Source organism: Triticum aestivum, chromosome 3D, assembly GCF_018294505.1.
Source record: "Triticum aestivum cultivar Chinese Spring chromosome 3D, IWGSC CS RefSeq v2.1, whole genome shotgun sequence".
NCBI lineage: Eukaryota > Viridiplantae > Streptophyta > Magnoliopsida > Poales > Poaceae > Triticum > Triticum aestivum.
In genome coordinates this window covers 84221364-84247888 of record NC_057802.1, presented here as the reverse complement: position 1 = coordinate 84247888, position 26525 = coordinate 84221364, and positions in this window count along the sequence as shown.

Genomic DNA, 26525 nt, shown 5'->3' with positions numbered 1-26525 from the left:
CGATACTGTGCCTAAACCTAGGCGGCGCGCGACCCACGGAGGCAACAAGCGTAGCCTGTAGCACATCCACCTTTTCCAAGCATGCCAACCCACCAAATCGCCGCCTCTACCATCAACCCCGTCGACAAGGAAAACAAGCAGGCGCCACAGCCCGTCGAGGCTGAGGCGCTCCCCGGCAAACCGATTGACGACGTCGTGATACGCGTCATCGCCAGGGTTGAGCAGACCTTTGGCGCATGGCGCTTAAGCGCCGTGGATCAAGATAGACATGTCAGCGCCGACAGGCTACAGCTCGCCGCACAACATGATCGATGGCGCGCTGTAGAGCAAGCTAGGCTCGTCTATGCTGATAGGCTGCGGCTCGCCGCACGGCGAGACTGTTGGAGCGCCGCAGAGCGAGAGGCGCGGCGTGCCGCACAGCAAGAGCGGATCCATCGGCGCTTGTCTGCTGTCGACACGGCGTCGCAGCTGGGTACACGTCCCGTCAGTACCTCCATTCCTCGCGAGGAGTGGGCAGAGGCCCTCTGCACCGTACTTGCACCAGATGTCGGTTGTGCCGTACTTGCACTGGACGCCCGCCACGCCGTTCGCCTTGTCCGCGGCCCGCTCGATGCCAACGCGCTGGTCGGTAGGTTCGACCGCCTTGGCCCAGGTGTCCACCTGGGCGCAGCAGAGGAACATGGTCGTTGCATCCTCGAGCTGGTGATCTCCGATGAAATAGCCAACTTGGAGCTCGAGATCGCGCTCCAGATGTACCGCGAGCGTGTCAACAGCTTGGACGAACGCCTGCACAAGTTCAGGCAGAGCCAAGAGCTACCATAGGCAAGGGCTGTTGGTCATGGTCTCATGGATGCCTTTTATTTTGTTGAGTCGTTTCGACATGGATAGCTATTTATTCACGGCAATCATAGTATTGCTCTGTTTATTGCTCTGTTTCAATGTGTGTACTCTGTTTTCCGTTCTTATATGTTCTTATATATTAATTGTTCATTAGTTCATCACAGAATATATATAATATCATCACATATACGTGATGATACTTAACAACTAGGTACAATGAATAAAATTGAAAACGAACAGTACTAAAACTAATAATCCCTCCTAGGGCCAGTATTCCGGCAGCCCCTCGCCAGCAGCTCCCTGGTACGCGGCGTCTTTCCAGTGCGGAGGCAGTACTCCGCCTCCTCCGCCTCGCAGCGCTTGACGTACCGATCTGCCTCTTGCTGGCGGATGAGCACAAACGATCTTGCCATTTCGTTGGGCGTCCACCGGAGCTTTTTGTCGGTGGCATGCTCGAGCTTATCGGCCCACCTCCACGCAGCGACGAGGCGCCCAACGCCTTTGACCTTCCTCGCGAAGTACCCGTCTTCGTACACCTCCTCCGCACGACGACGCACCCGCCCCTAAAGCTCCCCCCCCCCCTCCTTTTTCCAGACGGCATCATGGGCTTCATAGGCCACCTGGTACCTGGCTTCCTTCTTTGCCATCTCCTTCTTGAACGCCACTTGCCTGGCTTTCTCAGCCGGCGGCAGCGACTTCCACAGACAAAGATTGTACTGGCCCCAAAACCAATCCAAAGTTAGCGGGTCTGGCGCAACCTCGTCCGCATGTCGCGTAGGGGCCCTCGTCACTGCTATTCGAGTGAGCGTCCTCGGGGGGCGGCGACTCCTCGTCGGCGCGTGGCCAGACCGGCGGCGCCATGGCAGAGCTTTGAGAGAGAGAGAGATAGAGAGAGGGGGCGAGCGAGAGGAGGATGTAGATGAGAATGCAGGCGGGACGACGTGAGCAAGGTAGTATTTATTGGCGGCCGGAATCTAGATTGACGGGAACAGTACACACGCCAATCTCCGGAATTTACGAGTACTATAGTTAGAATTACACACGATTCCCGCAGCAAAATCCGTGTGTGAACATAATAGCTGACGGTTGCCAATACAGAACCGTGTCTGATTAATGATCCCCGCCACTCACCTACCAAACCTCGAGCCGCGAGATAGAGTGCCAATCATGTGGGGGCCGATTGTCTTGCCAGATCTTTACATTTTCTTTTTTGAACACCAGATATTTACATCGTCTGATTATTTTTTAAGTCACACACAAGTACACAAAAATATGATTTTTCAAACCGTTATGGTTAGCCGTTGCATGTAGATGTAGTTCAAATTTGAATTACGGTCATTAAATGGATAGAAAATCACTTAAATGTCTTTAAAAGGTCAAATGACCCCTAATCTTTTCCTAATTTTCACATTACAGTTGTAGTAGTGCACGTTAAACATAGAAAAAAATTGAAGGCCGTAAGAGGAAGCTATCTCCCGTTTGTCATCAAACATGCATTGTTCCCTCTCGGAACCACGAGCCTTCTAGTGAGTTGCTCCGGTTTGTGAGGGGTGTGTGTCCAAACTTTCATAAAACATGCCAATTTTTTACCACATCATCTTGGTGGCATGACATTACATCAACCAAGGTTTCATGTGTTTCTGATATTTTTTAAATTTTTTGGAATTAAAATGTCATGGCACTCCGTGCATACATATGCATGTGTCCATATCGTGAGACAAATATGTTTGAAAATTCCTTCTAATTTACTGCACATGGAATTAAGTCGCACACAAGTACACAAATATGATTTTTCAAACCGTTATGGTTAGCCGTTGCATGTAGATGTAGTTCAAATTTGAATTACGATCATTAAATGGCTAGAAAATCACTTAAATGTCTTTAAAAGGTCAAATGACCCCTAGAATTTTCCTCATTTTCACATTACAGTTGTAGTAGTGCACATTAAACGTAGAAAAGAATTGAAGGCCATAAGAGGAAGCTATCTCCCATCGTCATCAAACATGCATTGTTCCCTCTCGAAACCATGAGCCTTCTAGTGAGTTGCTCCGGTTTGTGAGGGGTGTGTGTCCAAACTTTCGTTAAACATGCCAATTTTTTTATCACATCATCTTGGTGGCATGACATTACATCAACCAAGGTTTCATGCGTTTCTGATTTTTTTTAATTTTTTGGAATTAAATGCCATGGCACTCCATGCATACATATGCATGTGTCCATGTCGTGAGACAAATATGTTTGAAAATTCCTTCTCATTTACTACACATGGAATTAACTCGCACACAAGTACACAAATATGATTTTTCAAACCGTTATGGTTAGCCGTTGCATGTAAATGTAGTTCAAATTGGAATTACGGTCATTAAATGGCTAGAAAATCACTTAAATGTCTTCAAAAGGTCAAATGACCCCTGAAATTGTCCAAATTTTCAAATAACAGTTGTATTAGTGCACGTTACACGTAGAAAATTTTTGAAGGCTGTAAGAGGAAGCTATCTCCCGTTCGTCATCAAACATGCATTGTTCCCTCTCGGAACCACGAGCCTTCTAGTGAGTTGCTCCGGTTTGTGAGGGTGTGTGTCCAAACTTTCGTAAAACATGCCAATTTTTTACCACATCATCTTGGTGGCATGACATTACATCAACCAAGGTTTCATGTGTTTCTGATATTTTTTAAATTTTTTGGAATTAAAATGTCATGGCACTCCGTGCATACATATGCATGTGTCCATGTCGTGAGACAAATATGTTTGAAAATTCCTTCTAATTTACTGCACATGGAATTAACTCGCACACAAGTACACAAATATGATTTTTCAAACCGTTATGGTTAGCCGTTGCATGTAGATGTAGTTCAAATTTGAATTACAGTCATTAAATGGCTAGAAAATCACTTAAATGTCTTTAAAAGGTCAAATGACCCCTAGAATTTTCCTCATTTTCACATTACAGTTGTAGTAGTGCACGTTAAACATAGAAAAAATTTGAAGGCCATAAGAGGAAGCTATCTCCCGTCGTCATCAAACATGCATTGTTCCGTCTCGGAACCACGAGCCTTCTAGTGAGTTGCTCCGGTTTGTGAGGGGTGTGTGTCCAAACTTTCGTCAAACATGCCAATTTTTTTATCACATCATCTTGGTGGCATGACATTACATCAACCAAGGTTTCATGTGTTTCTGATTTTTTTTTGATTTTTTGGAATTAAATGCCATGGCACTCCATGCATACATATGCATGTGTCCATGTTGTGAGACAAATATGTTTGAAAATTCCTTCTCATTTACTACACATGGAATTAACTCGCACACAAGTACACAAATATGATTTTTCAAACCGTTATGGTTAGCCGTTGCATGTAAATGTAGTTCAAATTGGAATTACGGTCATTAAATGGCTAGAAAATCACTTAAATGTCTTCAAAAGGTCAAATGACCCCTGAAATTTTCCAAATTTTCAAATAACAGTTGTATTAGTGCACGTTACACGTAGAAAATTTTTGAAGGCTGTAAGAGGAAGCTATCTCCCGTTCGTCATCAGACATGCATTGTTCCCTCTCGGAACCACGAGCCTTCTAGTGAGTTGCTCCGGTTTGTGAGGGGTGTGTGTCCAAACTTTCGTTACACATGCCAATTTTTTTACCACATCATCTTGGTGGCATGACATTACCTCAACCAAGGTTTCTGATATTTTTTTAATTTTTTCGAATTTAAATGCCATGGCACTCCATGCTTAATTGTGTCATAGCCGTTAGACCAATACGTTTGAAAATTCCTTCCAACTTACTGTACATGGAATTAAATCACACACAAGTACACAAAATATGACTTTTCAAGCCGTTATGGTTAGCTGTTGCATGTACATGTAGTTCAAATTTCAATTACGATCATTAAATGGCTAGAAAATCACTTCAATGTTTTAAAAGGTCAAATGACCCCTGAAATTTTCCAAAAATTGACATGACAATTGTATTAGTACTACAAAATTTCTCGTACATTTAAAACACCATCCATTGCCACTTTACTCCAAATTTGTCTTTCACAGCTAATAGAAAATATCTACAACATCACACACAGTTGTTTTCTAGGAACCACTTGCGATGAAAATATCTGGGTCTATTTAAGTCTCCCTCCTTAAGCTTCGCTGGCTCGTCTACTCCAGTGCCGGCAACCCCCGAATCCACGAATCTCGATCCCCATTCCCGCACCCCCCCTTCTTGCAAATATGACGCCGTGGAAACGCTTCGTGAAGGCCCGTACATTGGCCGCGTCCGTCCCCCCCCCCCCCGAGCGCCGCCGCCTGCACCGAGAGCGTGGCCGCCTATGCCGAGAGTGCTGCCACTTCCGCCGAGAGGGTGTCTGCGCCAGCCGATAGGGCAGCTGCTGCAGCCGAGACGGCTGTAGCTGCTGCTGCGACGGCGGCTGCAAACGCCAAGAGCGCTCGAGCTGCTGTCCGTGCCGCCGATGTCGCCCTGGCCCGGGTCGAGGCCATCCATGCCAAGACCGAGGATGCACGCGCCAAGATATTCCAGGCCACCTCGGACTCTAGCATGCAACCCACGTCCGAAAAGGCGGTGGCGGCCATGGAGCACCTGCTTCCTCATGAGGTCGCTGAGCGGGAGCTGGAGATGCAGGAGGCGGCGGAGATCGAGGAGCACCGAGAGGAGGAGTTGTGCGTGGCCGAGGTCGAGGTAGAGAAGAGTCTGTCCGTCGAGGAATCGGCGGTGGAGTACCAACGTGAGCTCTGGCGCAGCCACTACTATGAGTACTACAACCTTGAGGACGGCGCCGAGGACGAGGACGAGGACGCAGTCGACTTCAGCAGGGGGACGCGGAGTCCACCAATGGCGGCATGTCGCCAGGACAAGTCATCGACGTCTCATCTCACACCGGCGATGCATAGGCCGGCGTGGCGGCGGATTTGTTAAAATTATGCGTACTTAGGCTTTGTTTTTAATGCTAATCTTTTGTTAGAGCAATGTTTAGGTCAACTAGCTCTATTTAATTACTAAAATTGCACGATTCAGTAAGTCTGGTCTGTCTGTGTAGGATCGAAAGTATGTCTAGAGGGGGTGATTAGACTACTTGACCAAATAAAAATCTAGCCTTTTCCCAATTTTAAGTCTTGGCAGATTTTAGCAACTTAGCACTAGTCAAGCAACCAACCTACACATGCAAGTCTAAGAGTATAGGAGCGGAATGTAAAACATTACACATGTAGGTAAAGGAAGGAGTTTGGAGGGAGCAAACGCAATGTAGACACGGAGATTTTTGGCGTGGTTCCGATAGGTGGTGCTATCGTACATCCACATTGATGGAGACTTCAACCCACGAAGGGTAACGGTTGCCCGAGTCCACGGAGGGCTCCACCCACGAAGGGTCCACGAAGAAGCAACCTAGTCTATCCCACCATGGCCATCGCCCATGAAGGACTTGCCTCACTAGGGTAGATCTTCACGAAGTAGGCGATCTCCTTGCCCATACAAACTCCTTGGTTCAACTCCACAATCTTGACGGAGGCTCCCAAGTGACACCTAACCAATCTAGGAGACACCACTCGCCAAAAGGTAATAGATGGTGTGTTGATGATGAACTCCTTGCTCTTGTGCTTCAAATGATAGTCTCCCCAACACTCAAAACTCTCTCAAAGATTTGGATTTGGTGGAAACATGATTGGAGTGGAAAGCAAGTTGGAGAAGGCTAGATATCAAGATTTATGTGGTTGGAATGGAATATCTTGACCTCAACACATGAGTAGGTGGCTCTCTCTCAAAAAATGTATGATCGAAGTGTAGGCATGTTCTGATGGCTCTCTCCACGAATGAAGAGTGGGTGGAGGGGTATATATAGCCTCCACACAAAATCTAACCGTTACACACAAATCACCAAACTCGGTGGGACCGAATAATGAAACTCGGTCAGACCGATTCAGTTCAAAATGTGAACGTTGGGCTTTTTGGTGAGACCGACATGTCAACTCGATGGGACCGATTTCATTAGGGTTAGGGCATAACGTAATCTTGGTGAGACCGATTACACAAACTCGGTGGGACCGATTTTGGTAATAAGCTAACCAGAGAGTTGGTCAGCCAAACTCGGTGGGACCGATTCGCTCATCTCGGTGAGACCGAAACTTTACGAAAGGAAAACAGAGAGTTTGCATTGCAAACTCGGTGGGACTGATCGCTCATCTCGGTTGGACCGAAACGTTACGAAGGGAAACAGAGAGTTTGCAATCCCATCTCGGTGAGACGAGATCCCTATCGATAAGACCGAAGTGACTAGGGTTTTGTGGTTGTGTCTATGTCAACTAAACTCGGTGGCGCTGGATAGAAATTTTCGGTGGGGACGAGTTTGACTTTTGGTTTGGGACATATGTGGATATGAGAAAGTGGTTGAGGGTTTTTGGAGCATATCACTAAGCACTTTGAGCAAGTAACCCATTAAGCAACACCTCATCCCCTTTTAATAGTATTGGCTTTTCCTATGGACTCAATGTGATCTTGGATCACTAAAAGTAAAATGTAGAGTCTTGAGCTTTAGAGCTCGAGCCAATCTTCTGTCCTTAGCATTTTGAAGGGTCCACATTTCTAATCCATGCCATGCCAATCATTGAGCTTTCCTGAAATATTTATCTTGAAATAACATTAGCTCAATGAGCTATATGTTGTTAGGAATTACCAAAACCACCCAGGGATAGTTGCACTTTCAATCTCCCCCTTTTTGGTAATTGATGACAACATATAGATCAAAGCCTCGACAAATGATCATAAGATTGAAATACATCATCGCTTTGAGAAGTATGTGATAAGCAAGAGCTCCCCCTAAATTTGTGCATTATTTAAGATTTACTTTTGAATGCAAATGCACAATTGATTAGGATCATGGATTACTCTTCCATGTCACATACATCTTGGTGGAGCGCTCAAAATGATAGAGATTAAAAGCATGCACTCATCACCAAGCAAAGTGAATGATCATATAAGAGATAATATCATCCAAGCAAGCATTAAAGTAGCGTATGATCAAACACATGATCAAACAAGTATCTCACACAGACATAGAGTATCAACCAAGCACACAAAAAGTTCAACCAAAAGCAAGAGAGACAAAGAGGCAAAACACTCTCTCTCGAAGCCTATGATCTATACACTTCTCCCCCTTCGGCAACAAGTTACCAAAAAGTTCGAAAATGCATAGTGTTATGCGTCTCCCAGGTTTGGTCTTCGGGAGGTGGTGTAGATAGAACTCCAAGGACGAAGGCATCTGTTGATGTAGTTGGAGCTGGTGGAGTGGCTGCTGGAGGTGGTACTGAAGTTGTAGCTGCTGGTGCTGACGTTGTAGCTCTAGTATCTGATACTGGCACTGCAGCAGACCTCTGACCTCTAGGCACTCGCTGAAAAGCATCAGTAGTTGCCTTCCCTTTCCTCTCTTCTGCTTCCTCCTGGAGCTGCTCAACTGCTGTTTGTATCTCAGTAACCTTCAGATCAAGATCATAAAATTTTGTTTCTATGATCCTCTCCAAGCTCTCCTGATTTTGAGTGAGGGTGGCCAAGCCCTTCTCAATCCTCAAAGTAGATTGGATCAGATATGCAAGCTGATCTTGCTTGCTCTTCTGGAAAACTTGAGATGCTTCCTCAACACTTGGCATCTTGGCAGCTTTCTCTGCCTTAGCTTTAGCTCTCTTGTCTTGTGCTTTGGGGGTTTCTGAGCTTGAGCTTTGGGAGCAGACTTGGGCTTTGATGGAGCAGCCCTTGAGTTGATAGCATCTCCCATAAGCTTTTGAGCTTTGGGTGCTGGTGCAGCATCCTCTTCTTCTTCCTCTGAATCTCTTACCATAGTTGATTTTCCAAGAACTTCTGCAGTAGTGGTTCTTGCCCTCTTCTTTTTCTTGTCATCTCCTGCTGCTTCACTATTATCTGATTCTATGGTGAATTTCATGGTTTCTCCTGTTGGAACTTTCCTTGGCTTTGACATTGGGATTCTCTTGGCAGGTGCCTTCTTGTTCAAGCCTGGCTTAGTTGCAGCAGTTGTGCCATACTCTTTCTTCAAGACTTTCTTCTTTGAGGTGGCCTCATCCTCAACAGCCACATAGTCCTCATCCTCAGAGTCTGAGGTTCTCTTCTTCCTTGCTCTGGTGGCTGCCTTGGGCAAATTACTTGGTGTACTCCTGCTGCCCTCATCATAGCTACTTGAGAGATCTAAACCCTCACTCAATTGCACTTGTTCTTCAGATCTGTTCTGACTGTCACTCTGGTCAGACATCTTGGCAAACACACTGACAGCAGACCCTGTGAATAGATGTAGATGAGGTAGAGTGGATGAGCATCACAAAGTGCAGAGTTTTTGCAAAACAGATGACTTAAAAACTTAGTTTTAGTTCTCCACAGAAAGCATTTCGAAGCTACCGATTTGTTAAACTCGGTGATACCGAAGCAATTTTGGAACCTAAACTAGTGAACTCGGTCAGACCGAGTCACAGTTTGGTGGCACCGTGATTGCTAGGGTTTCACAGAGTGTCGAACTCGGTCGCACTGATTTGCAATTTTCGGTCAGACCGAAAACGCATGTGCAATGGCCTAAGCCAAATCGGTTGGACCAATTTCGCCAACTCGGTCGGTCCGAGATGAGTTCGGCGGAGACCTAACCCTAAATTTTCAAATCAAATCAAAACTAAGGGATGTTTTCTGTGGATAGATTGTTTTCATACATGGTAATGATCATGGCAGAGCAATGTGCTATGAATCAGAGTTAAGGAATAGCACACAGAGTCGAAACCATACCCTAGTTCGGCGGGAATTCGCTACGGCGACAACGGCGGAGCAGATTCTGTTGACGGCGACGGAAACCAGCGGCGGGAGGTCGCTGGCGGCGAGGAGACGATCCGGAGATCCGAGGAGGTAGAGCAGGACACACGCGCGGGCTGAGGAGTTTGAGGAAATTTCCAAAATCTCACCCGTGGGTTTATATATCCCGACCCTGTCGGTGTGACCGAGTGGAACAACTCGGTGGCACCGAGATGCAGAATCGCAAGTGGTTACTGCAACTCGGTGTGACCGAAAAGTTCAAATCAGTTGCACCGAGATAGAAAACCTAGATCAACTTAGTGAACTCGGTGTGACCGAAGTGGATGAGTCGGTCATACCAAAATACACAAAGAGGTTTTGGAAGTTTAAGTCTATGACGAATCGGGGACTTCGAGTGCTCCTCACACAGAGTGGTTCGAATCTGACTTGATCAAACTTTGTGATGTAGCATGAATAGAGTTTGAGACGAGAAAAGCATAGATAGCTAGAGGGAGTTCTTAGGCATTCTTGTCCATCCATTTGGCAAAAGAGAAAAAGGCAAACAATCAAAACAACAAATGGATGTCCTCGAATGAGTAAAATATGCAATCAACATGCTCACACAATAAAATGGCAAATGAAATATGTGACAAAGCATGCACAAACACTCTAGCATCTATCAAGCAATTGGCAATGACTAGGTCATCTATATATGAGTATATTGACTTAGGAGTCAAATGAGAACATTTGATCATAGGTCATACTCATCGTTTAAGCACAAGTGGAGTTACCACTTTTACATAAAGCATTGTTGTGTTCACATCATTAGAGTTGCTTTAGCTCAATTGATTAAAGTAAAGCTCCCCCTACATGTGATATCCCCCCTAAGAGGGATGAACTAACCTTGGGTTTTGTCGATGATGACTTCATGTAGGTGTTGAAGATGTGGATGCTCAATGTTGATGTAGATCGTTCGGAGCAGTCCATTGGAGTGAGTTGCACTTTCGATACCTACACGGGTTAGTCCCACAAGGAACAAACAAGGATATCCATAGACATGGTGTGATGTTCACATAAGATGATGTCCATTAAAGCATTTGGTTACCTTGTCCCTTGTCTTACAAACAAGAGGGTTTGTGACTCCTTGAACTAGTGCAAGATGTGGAAGTTGTTTGCACATGTCCTCGCCAAAGAATATGAGTGAAGTATGTTGGCGGAGTCACCCTCAAGAACTCTCTAGTTCTTCTTATTTGGGATCCACACCATCTTGATGGGAATCCGTGGAGTTGTAGTCGTACTTGATGTAGTAGAACTTGATGTAGTCTTGGGAACCCACTTGACCAAGGCCTTGGGAGCTTCTTCAAATGCATCAATCTCCTCTTGAAGCTTGTCCTTGCCTTTTTGCTTGTGGTCTTGTGATGGAAGATCATCTTGATCTTGTGTTCCTTGGAAAGAAGTATGATCATACTTCTCTTGTTAGGAACAAACTTCGTCTTGGGGTATTGATCTTCTTCCCACTCAACTCCATTGGCATTGAACTTTCGTTCAAAACCAACACCTTGATTCTTCTGGTGTCTTCCTTGCTTGCCTACAATTTCCTCAAATTGCTTACTTCCGGCAAGGCTCTTGTAAACACCCTTCTCTATAATTCCCTTCAATAAGCTATTTTCTTGCTCAAGTGTAACTTGGCTAAGAGAATCATTAGTGGAATCAAGAGAACTACTAGAAGCAACAACATTGGATTTAGCATGATTATTGTTACTACTAGATGAAGAATCTTTCTTGCCCTTGTTGCTAGATTTTACTTGTGGCATGTAAGTAGACAAGAGTAAACGCTTGGCAATGTAAGAAGAACTTTTCTTGCGAAGATCATCATTGATTGCTTTTAAGAACTCATGCTCTTGCTCAAGGTTGAGCTTTTCAAAGCGTAGCTTCTCATGAGTCTTTAAAAGTTCTCGATGATCTTCCAAGGTAGTTTCATGAGCTAACTTAAGGGTGTTTAGTTCTTTAGTTAGACGCTCAATCTCATTCTTATCATCGTCATCGTTTTATCTTGATTAGCATGATTAATAGCAAGTTCATCATAGTTTTCATAACTAGAGTTATCAACACAAGTAAATCATCATCTCCTAGCAAATCATCTTCATCACTATTGAAATCAACATACTCGGGGTGTGATACCTTTGGACCTTTAGCCATGAAGCATCTTCCAATTCCTTCATTTGGTGAGTCAAATATGTCGTAGGAGTTGGTTGACACAAGTGCTAGACCGGCAACATCTTCATCTTGAGTATATTCAGAGTCGGAGTGATAAATTCTTTCGGAGTGATGGTTGGAGTCGGAGCCGGATACCCATTCCCCAACAAGAGCTTGATGTCTTCGCTTTGTGTAGCTCCTTGATGATTTGTCCTTCCTTTCCGAATCCTGGCTTCTCTGAGAGGTTCTACGTTCATAACGATCATCTCTACTCCTTCTCTCTCTTGGTGGTGATTATTCTCTTCTACTTCTTATTTTAGGAGAATCTTCTCTTCTTTTGTAGGGAGCCGTACACTCAATTGAGTAGTGTCCGGGTCTTCCACAATTGTAGCAATTTCGTTCACAACTTGAAGATCTTTTGTCATTCTAGGACCTTGACTTGGAACTTCTCTCCTTGCTTCTACTCTTGTAGAACTTGTTGAAGTTCTTCACCATTAGGCTCAATTCTTCATTGAAGGTTTGTTTCTCACTTGATGATGTGGGAGCATCACATGAGGCTTTGTAAGCACCGCTTGACTTGTTGTGGAGCTCTTCCTTATCCTTAAGTGACATCTCATGAGCAACAATTCTTCCAATGACTTCTGTTGGCTTGAGAACTTTGTAAATGGGCATCATTTGGATCAATGTGCACACGGTATCATATTTTCCATCCAAGGCTCTTAGGATCTTCTTGATGATGAATCTATCGGTCATCTCTTCACTTCCTAAGCCGGCAATCTCATTTGTGATGAGAGCAAGCCTAGAGTACATTTCAGCGACACCTTCACCATCCTTCATTTTGAACTTGTCAAGTTGACTTTGAAGCACATCCAATTTGGATTCCTTGACGGAGTCGGTACCTTCGTGCATATCAATCAAAGTATCCCAAATTTCATTTGCATTCTCAAGACGGCTGATTTTGTTGAATTCTTCGGGGCACAATCCATTGAAGAGAATATCACAAGCTTGAGCATTGTATTGCAGCATCTTCAACTCTTCCGCGGTACCTTCACGGTTCGGTTCTCTCCCATCAAAGAATTCACCTTGCAAGCCAATACACACAATAGCCCAAACGGCGGGGTTATGTCCAAGAATATGCACTTTCATCTTATGCTTCCAACTAGCAAAATTAGTACCATCAAAGTAAGGACCACTACGGTGGTAATTTCCCTCTCTAGACGCCATACTCTCCTAGGTTGTGAACCAAGGCTATGATCGCTAAAAGCTATGGAAATCAAGGCAAATGGAGACCAAAGCTCTGATACCACTTGTAGGATCGAAAGTATGTCTAGAGTGGGGGTGATTAGACTACTTGACCAAATAAAAATCTAGCCTTTTCCCAATTTTAAGTCTTGGCAGATCTTAGCAACTTAGCACTAGTCAACCAAACAACCTACACATACAAGTCTAAGAGTATAGCAGCGGAATGTAAAACATTGCACATGAAGGTAAAGGGAGGAGTTTGGAGGGAGCAAACGCAATGTAGACATGGAGATTTTGGCGTGGTTCCGATAGGTGGTGCTATCGTACATCCACGTTGATGGAGACTTCAACCCACAATGGGTAACGGTTGCGCGAGTCCACGGAGGGCTCCACCCACGAAGGGTCCACGAAGAAGTAACCTTGTCTATCCCACCATGGCCATCGCCCACGAAGGACTTGCCTCACTAGGGTAGATCTTCACGAAGTAGGCGATCTCCTTTCCCGTACAAACTCCTTGGTTCAACTCCACAATCTTGACAGGGGCTCCCAAGTGACACATAACCAATCTAGGAGACACCACTCTCCAAAAGGTAATAGATGGTGTGTTGATCATGAACTCCTTGCTCTTGTGCTTCAAATGATAGTCTCCCCAACACTCAACTCTCTCTCACACAGATTTGGATTTGGTGGAAAGATGATTTGAGTGGAAAGCAAGTTGGAGAAGGCTAGAGATCAAGATTTATGTGGTTGGAATGGAATATCTTGACCTCAACACATGAGTAGGTGGTTCTCTCTTAGAAAATGTATGATGGAAGTGTAGGCGTGTTCTGATGGCTCTCTCCACGAATGAAGACTGGGTGGAGGGGTATATATAGCCTCCACACAAATTCTAATCGTTACACACAAAACACCAAACTCGGTGGGACCGAATAATGAAACTCGGTCAGACCGATTCAGTTTAAAATGTGAACATTAGGCTTTTCGGTGGGACCGACATGTCAACTCGGTGGGACCGATTTCATTAGGGTTAGGGCATAATGTAATCTCGGTGAGACCGATTTTGGTAATAAGCTAACCAGAGAGTTGATCAGGCAAACTCGGTGGGACCGATTCGCTCATCTCGGTGAGACCGAAATGTTACAAAAGGGAAACAGAGAGTTTGCATTGCGAACTCGGTGGGACCGATCGCTCATCTCGGTTGAACCGAACATTACGAAGGGAAACTGTCGGTGTACAAAAGAAGGGGCGCACCTTTGTACCCCTTTACCTGTGCACGGGCAGTCGGAGCCGCGCCCACGGCCACACCAAGCAGAGCGGAGGAGGTGAACCAAGGTAAAACCGAAGCCTGAGGCAGCCAGAGCGACGCCAAGACCAAGACTACAAAGAGCAGAGGGATGAAGCAGGTTCCCCCAGCAAGACCCTTGCCGGGGCAGCCTCGGCGGCCCCGGCAAGACCCTTGCCGGGCGGCTCGCCCACACCAACGGAGTGAGCCACCCTCGAGCCCACGGGCCCAACTCAGCCCACCACGTTGGGACTAGGGCTCGGGAGGCACCTCCATGGTGGCATGCAGATCTTTGTCAAGACCAAGGAATGTTCAAGATCAGATGAGGATTAAAAGACAACGGTCCTCGGCAAGATCCTTGCCAAGGAAGGCCACAAGACCCCGGCAAGATCCTTGCCGGGGATGACTGCACGCCACGGCAAGACCCTTGCCGGGCCACCCAGCAAGGCTCTCTCCAAGGACGCCAGCAGGGCCACTGCCAGGCCCACACCAACCAAGCTTCCACCATTGTTCGCATGCAGCTACCAGCCCAACCAGCTGGGCAGGCACCTACGTGGCAACATGCAGCTCCCAGGCCAACTCAGCGAGCGCCTGCGTGGCGGCATGCAGATCTTCGTAAAGGCTCCACCACCACGCCACCTCAGCTGCATGCCTGCCTACATGGCACCACACGCATCGCTGGCCAGGGCGCGTGTCAAAGCGAGGAGGAGCGGCGACGAACGGGACGGGCCTCGCCCCCGTCCCCGATAAAGCTAGGGGACACCTCAGCAGCGCATTAAATGCAACTTGTCTTGTAATATGAGCGATAAGCTCGCAGTACTGTGTGCCTTTCCACCTCCTGTATGCCACTGTGGCAGCCCTTTTCGACTATAAAAGGAGGCCCATGGCATACTGGAGGGGAATTCGGCTCTTTCGCTCTACGCACTCGCCATAGCTAGTTCGAGAGCTCAAGAACTCTCTGAAATACACCCACCAAAGCAAGACTAGGGTTTTACGCATCTTCGCGGCCCGAACCTGGGTAAACGATCCTTGTGCTGGTTACCAATCCTGCTCTTCTCGCAACCCTGCGCCCCGGCAACCGTAGTAGGGATTCTTGTGATCCCATAGGTGTCGTTCCACACCAACATCTTTGGCGCACCAGGTAGGGGGCGCAATTGTGAGAATCTGGTCTAGTAGCTAGCCCAGCGCTTCTTCATCGCCATGGCTCCCAAGAAGGAGGCGGCCAGGAGAAAAAGGCGTTCGAACGCGAAGGACGCCAACGCGGCGACAGAAAAGCTAAGTCATTCAGAGCCTTGAGTTATTTCCTTTTATACATAAGGTTATCATCCTTGGAGATCTTCCCTATGTATGGAAAACCTGCATGTGATGGGGCCCTCCCGCGATTGACAACGCCCTTGTTCTGTTTCGAGTCCGCTCAACAGCTCAAAGCGACTGCGTCAAGAGTGGCAGGGTAGCCTTCCGCACTTGGCAACGCTCCCGACTCTGACTCGAGTCAAGCTCGACAGTTCGGGCGGCCGCGCCAAGGGCGGCAAGGTGGTTCGCCCGGCAGCAAGCACACCCAGCAGGCCAATGGGGATCCGTCCCCAAGACGGCGCCCTGGGTTTACGCGCCGGCAAGCCTACCCAGTTACATAGGGTGGACATACAAGGAAAAATCAAACAGGGAAATAACGTGCATAATGTCAAAAGTGTTGCAGAGTTATATTACATCAAATTGTTGCCGCGGTTCTAACTAAAGATAGAAATTGTCTTGGTTGTGAAACTGCAGCGATGGTAAAAAGAAAACGGGGTGCCTAATCCCGGCGCTGGCCCTCCACCCTCAGAATTCCGCCGACACGGCTGATGATGGGCTTGATGCGCTCCCTGAGCGGCGCGAGGTCAGTACCCTCCGGCAAGCTCTCCAGCGCGGCGTCGAAGTCGAGGTCGGGGTACCAGTGCGCCACCTTGGTGAGAACCTTGGTCATGGCACCCCGGCAAAGCCTCCGAGCCTCGTCGGCCAGCGAAGCCGCCTGGTTGGCGTGAAGCTGCTCCAGAGCCCCGAGAACACACTCGAAGAACAAGGTCAGCTTGGCGTTGGTGGTCCCGCTGCGCTCTGGGGCATACCTCACGCTTGGCATCCCCATGGTAGCCAGCTGCGCGGTGATCCTGCCGGCAACGTCCTCGCGGCGGCCGATCCTGCGGTTCACGCCCTCCTTGAAGTCCTTATGCTCGGCGGCCTCGTCCTTCTGCAGCTGCTTCTCGGTCTCCAGCTCCTTGGCCAGGATCCCCTCCCGGGCTTTAGCCTCCGTGAGCATCCCCTCGAGGCCCTCCAGTTTCAGCGTGAGGTCCTTGATGGACTTAATGGCCTCGGAGAGCTCCCCGGCCTTGCTGATGGTCGCGCCCTGCGCCTCCGTCAGAGCACCGTTGAGTGTGTCCTTCTCCTGGGACAGCTTCAGGGCCTGCTCCTTTAGCCCATCCCGCTCTACTTCCAGCTCCTTCACCTTGCCAGCATGGACCAGGGCCTGGGCATCGAGCGCCTCTTGGTGCCTCTGCTCCAGCTCATGGGTCCGCTGCAACACAAGCTTCTCCACCTCTTCATCCTTGCCGCGAAGCGTGGTGGCAAGTTTCTCCTCGCGCGTGGCAAGGTCCTTCTCCTGGGAGTTCAGCGCGGCCTCGTGCTGGGTCCGGGCAGCCTCGGCGGCAGCGGCCAAGTTCTTCGCCGCCTCTTGGGCCTTCTCGACGTCGACGAGCTTCATGGTGAGCTCCACATCGCGCTTGGCCAGCTCGCCCTGGGCGGCCTTCAGCCCCTCGTGAGCCTGGCGAAACCAGTCCTGCGTCTCGGCAACGCGCTCCTGGAGGTCTGCCTCTGCCTTCTCCACCACCGCCGTCCTGGACTTAGCCTTGTCCAGACGGGCGCAGTGGAGCGCCTGGAACTTCCGAAATCTGGCGCCCATGGCGTGGAGGAGCCGCTCTTCCTGCGAGCCGCTGCCATCAACGCTCGGCTCGTCGACGACCTCAAGCCCAGCGGCGGCAAGCACTTCGTCGTCGAACACCTCTCCCTCGACGGGTGTCTTGGTGCTCGACGCGCCTGGAAGGTGGACGAACAAAGTCATCGCTCACCCTCAGGTACCTGCCAGAGCCGGAAGCGGCAGAGGAGGAAGGCTGGTCATTAGCCACCTCCTCCTCCTCGGCAGCGGCCCTGTCGGCCTCCCCGGCGGGCCCCTTGCCGGTCTCCTTGGCGGCGGCCTTGTCGGCCTCCCCGGCAGGCCCCTTGCCGGCCTCCCCGGCGGGCCCCTTGGCAGCATCCTCAGCAGCGCCCTTGGCGGCCTCCTCGGTGGTGATCTTCTCGGCGTCCCCCTTGGCGGCCTTGGCAACGTCCTCGATGATGGCGTCCACGTCCTCTGGATTCACCGAGGAGGGATCTGGACACCAAAGAAAGGAGTGAGGCAAGGCCAAGACCAAGAGCTAGAAAGAAAAAAGAACAGGGACGAAAGGCGAGCGACTTACCGGCGCCAGTCCTAGGCTGGGAAAAAGAAGTCCCCTCCCCACCAACATTTGGCGTCAAGGCAAAGCCGCCGGCGCCCAAGTTCTCCTCCTCCTCCTCCATGTGTGTGGGCTTGGTGCTTGGCGCCCTTTCCGGGGACGCCCCTCGGGGCGGCGTGGTCGATGGGGGCGGCGTGTTGGGAGTAGCCCTTTGCGGCTCCTCCTGCTGCCGCTCTCCTCCTGCATACCCGGCAAGGTCAGCACCAAAGTATCATACCCCTGACACATGTCGATGAGGGGAGGGTAATGAACTTACGCTGGGGGCTGTGCCGGGGGCTGCTGTCCGGGCTGCTCAACACCACCAGTGGCGCCCTTGAAGTACCAGCCGGGGGCTGGCCGCCCACCAAGGTCTTGGCCCTCTTCACCCTTTGGGCCAGCGTCTCCGCGTCCCTGCGAAGATGAGAACAAATCAAGACAAGTGACACAGATCGAGGAAACAGAGATGACGAGAAGAAGCCAGATACTCACTCGTCGTCCAACTCCTCCTCTGCTGTTTTCCTCTTCCTCCTCGAGCTGAGGGATCCGTAGTCAAAAGTGACCCCCGCGTCAGCATCTGCCGGGGGAGGGGAGGAGGGCGAAGTCCGCGTGCGCCTGGACGAAGAAGAAGCAGACGCCTTCTCCCTCGCTGTCGCGGCCTTCACCACCTTCTTCGCCGCCGCGGCCCTCGTCTGGCGCGCGGACTCCTCCGGGGACTTTGGCCGCCGCGCGGTCCTGACGGGCCGCACTGGCTCGCCGGAGGTGGCCCGCCGCAGGACTCACCCTCTGCCCGTGGCCGGAGGATCAACAGCCCCGGCCTCCTCGGACGACGACTCATCGGCCGCCTCGTCAACCAGAGGAGCCCCGATGCCGGCGCTACTGGCTTCCCTGGCGGCCGCCTCCCATTGGGCGAGCTCCTCCTCCTCCGCAGCCGCCGCGGCCTTGTCCTCCACACCACCAGCGCTACCGGCCTCCTCGGCAAGCTGCGCCTCCCTCGCCCTGGCAGCGATGTAGTCCAGCTCCACCTGGGTGGTGTCTTGGATGAGCAGCCGCTCGGCATCGGCGTTGATGTACCCCTCATGCAGGGTGTCAAAGAACTGTTGCACCTCGACGTCCTCCGGCTCCTTCCAGCTCGGGTCAGGGCCGTGCGCGTTGTAATCCGGCATCATGGCGATGATCTCATTCCAGCGCGAATTATTGCACAGCGGGACCACTCCCGCCGGCGGCTTGAACAAAGGCCCCTTGAAGACCTTGCCGGCCTTCGCGGCGGCCCTCACAGCCTTGCCGGTCCGCTCGACCTCGCCATCGCGGCCCACATCGAGCTGGAAGAGCCGCTGGCAGAAGTGGGCGTGCCCCATCATCGTGAAGTTGTGGTCGAGGCCGGGGCGAAGCCGCATGATGTCGGCGGGGTTCGTGAAGAGCCAGGCTGGCCTCCCCTTGTTGTGCAGTGGGGCGATCCGGCGGCGAATGAAGTCCGCCCCGATCATCTCAAGGGTGAGACCGGCCTCGGTGAGCCAAAGGATCCTGGTGGTGGCGACCGTGAGCTTCTCGTCGTCGGTGTCGACGTCACTCCAATCGCTTCTGCGAACCGGCAGCGCCCGGCGAACTTCGCAGAATGTCGGCGGGTCCTTCTCCTCGATCCAGCACCACCGGCCCCGCCATTCTTCCCACCTCTCCTTCATGGCGCCATCCAGGTACGCTCCCTTGGACTTTGGGATCCAGGTGATGCAACTAGAAACGGCGCCTCCCGTCTGGATCCGAGGGAAGAAGTAATGGTGGAAGAGCGCCGTGTTGGGGTGCACCCCGGCGAAACCCTCGCAGAGGTGCGCGAAGAGGGCCATGCACGCCACCGCATTTGGGGTAAAATCCAAGAGGCAGAAGCCAAAGGTCTGCATGATGTCACTAAAGAAATCGGAGAAGGGAGGACAAAGCCCGCAGGGAAAATAGTCGACAAAAAAGGGGTACCGATTTGGCGCAGCCTCGATGCAGTTGGCGGGGATGACGCGCGTGGCTGGATGCCCCGACTTCTCTCCCCCTGTCTTCACCCCCCACAAGGGCTTGAAGGCTTCCCAAAGCTCAAACATGTCAACTATCGAAGGGAAGAGGGCGGACTGCGTCCGCTGCACCGCCTGCGCACTCTCCGGCGGCTCCGCCGCTCCAGCATCCTTAGCCACAGCCTTGCCCTTGACGGATTTCGGCGCCATGGCGGCTGGGGGACAAGGGCAAGGCAGAGGGCAGCGGGAACGCAACGGCGGCAAGCGAGGGCGAAGCTTAGGGAAGAAGAGGAAAATGAGCGGAGGCTTCCGAGATTGGGATTGCGCAGAGGGTAAAGGAACAGTGCGCCCGCGGTTATCCCTTTTTATGGGGAAGCCGCGGGTCGCGCTGCCCATTTACTGCGATGTGACGCATGCATGTGGGAACCGCCCCACGCATGCCGCCCATGTCATGCGCGCCCCTCCACGTCGCGCCTTCAACACAGGTCGTGGGAAGCGCGGCGCGTGAAAAGTTTTACCGCGGTAAAAACCGCCCCGCCTGCCCGCACACCGTTTTGGGCGTGGCCCAACAACGTGTTACGCATATGTGTGGCCCAGGCCCGGGGGCTCTTGTCAGTGTACAAAAGAAGGGGTGCACCTTTGTACCCCTTTACCTGTGCACGGGCAGTCGGAGCCGCGCCCACGGCCACACCAAGCAGAGCGGAGGAGGTGAACCAAGGTAAAACCGAAGCCCGAGGCAGCCAGAGCAACGCCAAGACCAAGACTACAAAGAGCAGAGGGATGAAGCAGGTCCCCCCGGCAAGACCCTTGCCGGGGCGGCTCACCGACACCAGCGGAGTGAGCCACCCTCGAGCCCACGGGCCCAACTCAGCCCACCACGTTGGGACTAGGGCTCGGGAGGCACCTCCATGGTGGCATGCAGATCTTTGTCAAGACCAAGGAATGTTCAAGATCAGATGAGGATTAAAAGACAACGGTCCTCGGCAAGATCCTTGCCGAGGAAGGCCACAAGACCCCCGGAAAGATCCTTGCCGGGGATGACTGCGCGCCACGGCAAGACCCTTGCCGGGCCACCCGGCAAGGCTCTCTCCAAGGACGCCAGCACGGCCACTGCTAGGCCCACACCAGCCAAGCTTCCACCGCCGTTCGCATGCAGCTGCCAGCCCAACCAGCTGGGCAGGCACCTGCGTGGCAACATGCAGCTCCCAGGCCAACTCAACGAGCGCCTGCGTGGCGGCATGCAGATCTTCGTAAAGGCTCCACCACCGCGCCACCTCAGCTGCCTGCCTGCCTACATGGCACCACACGCATCGCTGGCCAGGGCGGTGTCAAAGCGAGGAGGAGCGGCGACGGACGGGACGGGCCTCGCCCCCGTCCCCGATAAAGCTAGGGGACACCTCAGCGGCGCATTAAATGCAACATGTCATGTAATACGAGCGATAAGCTCGTAGTACTGTGCGCCTTTCCACCTCCTGTATGCCACTGTGGCAGCCCTTTTCGACTATAAAATGAGGCCCATGGCATACTGGAGGGGGATTCGGCTCTTTCGATCTACGCACTCACCATAGCTAGTTCGAGAGCTCAAGAAATCTCTGAAATACACCCACCAAAGCAGGACTAGGGTTTTACGCATCTTCGCGGCCCGAACCTGGGTAAACGATCCTTGTACTGGTTACTAATCCTGCTCTTCTCGCAACCCTGCGCCCCGGCAACCGTAGTAGGGATTCTTGTGATCCCATAGGTGTCGTTCCACACCGACAGAAACAGAGAGTTTGCAATCCCATCTTGGTGAGACCGAGATCCCTATCGGTAAGACCGAAGTGACTAGGGTTTTGTGGCAGTGGCTATGTCAACTGAACTCGGTGGCGCCGGATAGAAAGTCTCGGTGAGGCTGAGTTTGACTTTTGGTTTGGGACATATGTGGATATGAGAAAGTGGTTGAGGGTTTTTGGAGCATATCAGTAAGCACTTTGAGCAAGTAACCCATTAAGCAACACCTCATCCCCTTCTAATAGTATTGGCTTTTCCTATGGACTCAATGTGATCTTGGATCACTAAAAGTAAAATGTCGAGTCTTGAGCTTTAGAGCTTGAGCCAATCTTTTGTCCTTAGCATTTTGAGGGGTCCACATTTCTAATCCATGCCATGCCAATCATTGAGCTTTCCTGAAATATTTATCTTGAAATAGCATTAGCTCAATGAGTTATATGTTGTTAGGAATTACCAAAACCACCCAGGGATAGTTGCACTTTCAGTCTGCTGTACGCTCTTTTGTGTGCCCAAATTAGCAAGCGATGTTAAATTATGCAATGACGTACCGGGGGGAATTTCCACCAAAATTTGAATTATCAAACTCATCCCACGCACGTAAAACATAAAGAATCATTTGCGATGCACACAATCGTTCAAATGAATGGTCCGGCGGCACACCGCGCAAAGTTTCCCTCCACATTTCCAAAATTTTGGCCTACCGCCAAAATATCTACCCCCGCCTGTCGGTGTCAAAACCGGCGGATCTCGGGTAGGGGGTCCCGAACTGTGCGTCTAAGGTCGATGGTAGCAGGAGACGGGGGACACGATGTTTACCCACGCCGGGCCCTCTCTATGGAGGTAATACCCTACTTCCTGCTTGATTGATCTTGATGAATATGAGTATTACAAGAGTTGATCTACCATGAGATCGTAATGGCTAAACCCTAGAAGTTTAGCATGTATGACTATGGTAATGAGTGTATCCTTTCCGGACTAACCCCTCCGGTTTATATAGGCACCGGGGGGAATCTAGGGTTACATAGAGTCGGTTACATAAGAAGGAATCTTCATAGTCGGTCGCCAAGCTTGCCTTCCACGCCAAGGAGAGTCCAATCCGGACATGGGTACAGTCTTCGGCCTTCACGTCTTCACAGCCCATCAGTCCGGCCCAAGGATAACAGGCCGGACGCCCGAGGACCCCTTAGTCCAAGACTCCCTCAGTAGCCCCTGAACCTGGCTTCAATGACGAGGAGTCCGACGCGCAGATTGTCTTCGGCATTGCAAGGTGGGTTCCCTTCTATCCGAACTTCAAGATAATCTTCGGATGCGATGATAGTATCCGGACCTATCACACACACCATACACAACCGCAGAGAGAATATATTTTTACACGAGTTCCATCCGCTGACAACTTTTTTGCAGCACGACATTACGTCTGACCGGTCATAATTCCAAACCGCTTTCGTGTTCGACGCCCCACGTCCCGAGACGCGGTTGCCATTAGCATGTCTTGTCAAAGCAGAGATCGTGTCCCCTTATCGCGGGATTCTCATCAATGCGGGCATGGGTAACCCAACCGTGCCGTTCATACAGCCCTTGGGAATAGGCGAATCTTAAGACGAGTGAGGAGGCGTTTAATATTCGTTGCCTTTATAAGGGGATAAGGATTCCCTCTTCCTCTCTCACGCCCTCTCTCTGTCTCCGCCTTTCCAATCTCGAGCTCCAGCGCCCAAGTTCTCATCTCCTTTCCACTCAAGCAACCATGTCCGGATCCGGAGGTCAGGGCAAGTGGATGGTCTCCTCCGTCAATGAGGAGGACATTACTGAGCTTCGGGCGGCCGAATATTTGGCGAAGGAGATGACCCACCATCTGCCGGCCGAGGGATAGGTCGTCCCCACGCCGAAGCCCACCGAGAGGGTAGTATTCATCCCCCATTTCTTCCGCGGGCTAGGGTTTCCACTCCACACTTTCGTCCGTGGGCTGATGTATTATTACGGGATAGATTTCCATGATCAGTCCCCGAATTCCTTCCTCAACATCTCGGCATTTATCGTCGTGTGTGAGGCCTTCCTCCGCATCCAACCCCACTTCGGGTTGTGGCTCAAAGTCTTCAACGTGAAGCCGAAGGTGGTGGATGTCCAGCACACGGAGTGCGGAGGAGCCATGGTGAGCAGGTTGTCCAACGTCTCCTGGCCCAAGGGCACTTTTGTGGACACAGTAAAGGAGTGGCAGAAGCAGTGGTTCTACATCACAGAACCTCGCGGCACCACCTGGGCCGCAGCTGCCGAATTCCGCTCTGGTGCTCCCATGCGACTCACCTCCTGGGTCAAGAAGAGTCTGGACTGGTGGTCACCTGACGAGCTGATAGCGCTGCAGACGCGCGTTCAAAGCATGGTGACCAAGAATGTCAAGCTCGTTGATGTAGTCCAGGTGATGCTAGTTCGCCAGATTCTTCCATGCCAGCGCCGAAGCCGCCCTCTGTGGGAGTTCAATTCGAAGAAGCACCAGACCTTGGTAAGGCTCTTCGAGACTACTCACGAAGGTGCCTGGAAGTTGCTCTTTAAGGGCAACGAGAAACCGCTAGCCGCAGATTCAGATCGCGGGCACGACGCTAAACACCTCGCCAGCGAGGTATGTCGTTTTTAATGTATTATCTACTTGTTTGTTTCAAGGATGATGCCTGAGCTTTTATTGTTGGTTTTTCAGGACTGGATGGAGAGGGCGAAGCGGATCCAGTGTCCGGCTCCGCTGCCCGAAGAACCGGTCATCCCGCGTCTGGCGAAGATGGTGGTGTCGGCGCCCTATAAGGCGCCGGAAAAGAAGGCCAAGGGGGCCAAGAGTGGCCCCCGTCGCAAGGGTACTTCGGACGTGACGTCCGAAGACGGCAAAGCCCACTCCTCTGTCCCTGAGGTCAATGACGAGGAAGAGGAGGAGGAGGAAGAGGAGAACATCCCTCCCCTGAGGAGAGAAAGAAGAAGAGGGCGGCTTCCTCGCCTCTGGAGACGGAAACGCCCAAGAAGGGGAAGGGTGTCCCAGCGGTCAACACCGTGTGGGACGTTGACAGCAGTCCAGAACGACACCCCCGCACTAAGCCCCAGGCCGCATCGTAAGTGACATGCCTCTCACATGCACACATCCGGCCCTTTCTTTTCATTATCTTGATATGGTTAACTGTACTATTGTAGTCCGGCCCGTGACCTCATCCAGCGACCCTCATCTGGAGGTTCGTTGGATCCGGCGGAGATGGCCAGCATGTCGCCGCCGCCCGCTTATTCCCTCAGGGCCGGGGACGGCACTGAAGTGTTGTCCCGGAGGACCGCTCCGAGCTGGGGAGGAGCCCAGGACGCTGTCCGGGAGGTGCCACAAGGCGAGACCTCCACTGCCGAAAACATAGGGGAGCAGATCCCCATGGAGACTGGCGAAGAGGGCCGCATTTAGTTCGGCCCTTAGCCGAATACGATTCCAGAGACCCATATGGCTCCGGAGTCGGGCGAGCAGCCCCCCTTGAAGGAGGGGGGTGCGCCGATTCCACCGGTGGCCCCTGTCCATCCAGGGGCGCCAGATAACATGGTGGAGGCGCTACGAGGCGCCTCCGTTGTGGACGAGCACCGTGTCCTTATGGGTGCGGTGATCAAGAAGGTTCAGTCCGCCAAGAGTGGACTGAATGAAGCCTGCAGCAACCTGTTGACAGGTTTCGAGGTAGGAAAGAGAAAAAAACCATGTAGACAGTAGCCCCTGAGACACTGTCTGGTGTTCGGCAAGAAGAACCGGACAGAGGATCAATCTTTTGTTATAGGAGACTAACGTAATATGTATGAATAAGCAGGCATCGCTGTTGGCCGCAACCTAGCATGCTACTGAAGTCTCTGAACTGAGGCAGAGGCTGGAGCGGACCGAGAACGATGTCGGAGTAAGTGGCCACGGGTAGCCTAACCGACTACCCCTGGTTCTTCAGAAAATTTATCAGCCCTTTGGGCCTTCAAGCACTCCAAGCATTTGGGCCGCCTTCCCCGGCCGGCTACCACTAAAGCCGACTCCCGGAAGGCGACCCAGCCTCACCGACTCCAGGAAGCCGGCCAAGAAGGACGCCGACTCCTAGAAGCCGGCCAAGACCACAACCACTCCTACATAACGACGACCTGACGGGGCATGGCCACAGTGCGGCCCACGACCCCCGAAGCCTGAGGCGGGCATGGCTACAGGAGGCCGTACGGGAGGGATGTCTCCCATGCGGCCCGGCACTGTAGCCACGCCAGCTACGACGTCATCCACGACCCCCTCCTGTACGGCCCAAGGACTGCGGACCCCTTCAGCCAGAGAGAGGCGTGAAGGCGGCCCGGCTTTCCCTAGTCGGCCGGGAGCATAGCCGGCCTCCGGAAGCCGGCTACTCCCTTCCTCGAAGCAGGAGCCCCATTAAGGAGACAAGACGAGGTGAGGCTACAGTGATAGCCCCCGAGGCGGCCCACTGTAGCCATGCTCACCTCGACAAAGCCCTCATCATCAGAGGCGCGGCTACAGTAAGCGGCCGCCGACAAAGCCCTAGGCGGTGGGGCCGGCCTGTCGACCAAGTAACCGGCAGCCGGCGGGACCCACCAGCCGGCGGGATCCAGCAGCCCGCGGAGAAGCCGGCGAGCATAGACACTGACGGCTGGGACCAGATCCCAGCCGGATTACCATTGTACCCCCGGGGGGTAGGCCTATATAAACCCCCCGGAGCACCCATGCAAAGGGTTGGCCACTGAGCATAGTTGGCTCCTGGTTGGCACCTCTGCATGTTTGGCTTCCAAGCATAGCACACGCACACACACCATAGATAGAGAGAAGCAAGAGCTAGCCTTGTTCTTCTTCTCCCTTGATCCCAACAGCTCTAGGAGCGATTGTAGCTACTCTTTATCGAGCTAGTGATCATGCGGAGACCCCGCAGAGCAGGACTAGGGGT